The following is a 2,834-nucleotide window of genomic DNA, read 5'->3' as shown; positions in this document are numbered from 1 at the left end:
CGGGCGATGGGCTCGGCTCCCGGTCGGACCCGTCCCTGGGAAAGCAGCAGCGGAGGTAGCCCAGTGATGAGGCCGCCGCCGCCGCCGCCGCCGCCGCCGCCGCCGCCGCCCCCTCCTCCTCCGAGCCGGGAGGGACCCGATCAGGTACCGGTCACGACCGAGGGTCGGGGAACGCGCGAGGGCCGCGCGACCCCTCGTCCGCCCGTCACGGCAGAGCCGGACGACCGGGACGAACCGGCTTTTGCTCGAAGGTCGGTGGATCGAGAAGAGGCCCAGCCCGGGAGAGACAGGGTGCAGGGCCGCCGCCCGCCAGGCTCTACAGCCGCCTGCCCTCCTTCGGCGGGCCGGCCGGGCTCGCCACGGCGGACGGGACGGGACGGGACGGGACGGGGACCGCCGCCGCCTCTGCCCGGTCCGCGGGCCCTGACGGCGAGACCAAGAATTAAAAAAAGGCGGGGGGGGGGCCTGGGGAGGAAAGGCCGAGAAAATAAATAGATAAGGAAATGATAAGGAAAAAGGCACGGGGTGCGGGGGTTGCGCTTCCTAACGCAGAACTCATCAGGGACAGGGGCGGGTGGGTGGTCTGCAGGGAGGCCGGCCGGCGGGGGCAGGGCCGGCTTAGGACAGCGATTCAGCTGTCGCTCCCCGCGAATTGTTGATAGAACCTGACGAGCGCCGGCCCTCCGGTTGAGGAACTTCCGGTAAGGAAGGATGAACGAACCTCCGGTAACTGAGGCGTGGATTAATAGTTTTTCGACAGGGCGACACGGGCCGACTTCTGCCGCAGTGAATTAACATCCGCCGGGTCGAGCTCACGTGCGTAGCAAGCAAACAAGTCGGTCGAGAGACGAGCGCCAGGTGAGGAACGGCAGCCGGCCTAGGGAAGGCGTGCGCGCGTCATCCTCGGTAATGACTGAACGAGTAAGCATCGCTCGACAGCAAAGGGCGACAACGAGGTGAGTGAGACTGACGCGGCGTAAAAGTCTAATAAGCAATTCGGGCGCGATAACGCAGGGGCCGGAGCACGCTAACGTTGACCAAGAGCGTCGCAAGGTCCTAAAGGAGTGCCGCAATCGAACCTTCGGAGTCGGCGATTCGTACGACTTGCTACGACTCGTCGAGTCGCATTCCATCCGCGACGATCCGCTGGTAGGTACGGACGGACGGACGTAGGTACGTATCCGTTCCCTGGCGATTAACGCAGGCATGCAGGCCTTGCGCGCGTGAAGGAATGAGTTTTGTTAGCTGTTTAATGAACTGCCAGAAAGGCTATTGCCGCGTCGCGTTAAATCGGTCGGTAGGGAACGATCCGTACACGTTACGACCCAGCGTTGCTCCTCAACTGTTAGCAACTTCGATCGATGACGATTCATCGCGTATCGATTACTCTGTATTCGTTTAGGAGCGAATCCCACGCCGACGGTAGGACGCGGTACCCCGACGGCCACCGACTCGTACGGTACAGAGACGAGAGCGCAGCGTCGGCGCCGCCTCTTCCCGAAGAAGTCATTCCTTACCGATAGAGTACGCCGACTGCGGGTAACGATGGGCTCTCACGTTTTTGACGCGTGCCCGCCCGCGAGCGAGCGAGCGAGCGAGCGTGCTAAAGGACGAGATGTCGGACATGAGAAGTTTTCAAGAAGTGGAATCACGGAGCGGTCTTAGCAAACGAATCGGGACCAACCAGCCCGGAGCGCGGCCAGGCAGCGCAGGCCGACCCCTCGGCGTGGCCAGCTTTGCCCGGAGGCACAGGTAAGGAGGCCAGGCCAAGCCCGGAGGACCAGCCAGGGACACCGGGTCTACCCGGGAGCGCCAGTAGGGATACCAGGCTGGCCCCCAGAGGGTCAGGTAGGGGGGCCAGGCCTACCCCGGAGCGCCTGTAGGGACAGCGGGCGTACCCCGGAGCACCGGTAGGGGTACCGCTGCAACCCCGGAGGATCAGGTAGGGACGCCATCCACCCTGGAGCATCGGGTAGGGATACCGGGCCTACCCCGGGGGGGGGTTCAGGTTGGGAGGGCGGGTCTAACCCCGCGCGCCTGTAGGGACAGCAGGCGTACCCCGGAGCACCGGTAGGGGTACCAAGCCTACACCCGGAGTACCGGGTGGGGGGAACGGTCCTACCCCGGAGGACCGGGTGGGGGTAACAAGCCTACCCCGGAGTACGGGCTGGGGGTACCGGTCCTACCCCGGAGTACCGGGTGGGGGGTACCTGTACCACCCCGGACACTCGGAAAAGGGACGCCAGACCAAGCCCGGAGCATCAGGTAGGGAGGTGGGGCCTTTCCCATCGAGTCAGGCAGGGAGGCCGGGTCTACCCGGCCCGCCCGGGCAGGGAGGCCGGCTCTACCCCCTCCGCCCACGCGAGCCGAGAGGCCAGGTCTGCCCGGCCCGCCCGGGCAGCGAGGCCAGGTCTAACCCTCCGCCCCACGCGGGCCGAGAGGCCAGGTCTGCCCGGCCCTGCCGGGCAGGGAGGCCAGGTCTGCCCGGCCCTGCCGGGCTGGGAGGCCAGGTCTGCCCGGCCCTGCCGGGCAGGGAGGCCAGGTCTGCCCGGCCCTGCCGGGCTGGGAGGCCAGGTCTGCCCGGCCCTGCCGGGCTGGGAGGCCAGGTCTGCCCGGCCCTGCCGGGCAGGGAGGCCAGGTCTGCCCGGCCCTGCCGGGCTGGGAGGCCAGGTCTACCCGGCCCTGCCGGGCAGGGAGGCCAGGTCTACCCGGCCCTGCCGGGCTGGGAGGCCAGGTCTACCCGGCCCTGCCGGGCTGGGAGGCCAGGTCTACCCGGCCCTGCCGGGCTGGGAGGCCAGGTCTACCCGGCCCTGCCGGGCAGGGAGGCCAGGTCT

The sequence above is a fragment of the Accipiter gentilis genome, chromosome 35, assembly GCF_929443795.1.
Source record: "Accipiter gentilis chromosome 35, bAccGen1.1, whole genome shotgun sequence".
Lineage (NCBI taxonomy): Eukaryota > Metazoa > Chordata > Aves > Accipitriformes > Accipitridae > Astur > Astur gentilis.
This window is presented reverse-complemented; position numbering follows the sequence as displayed.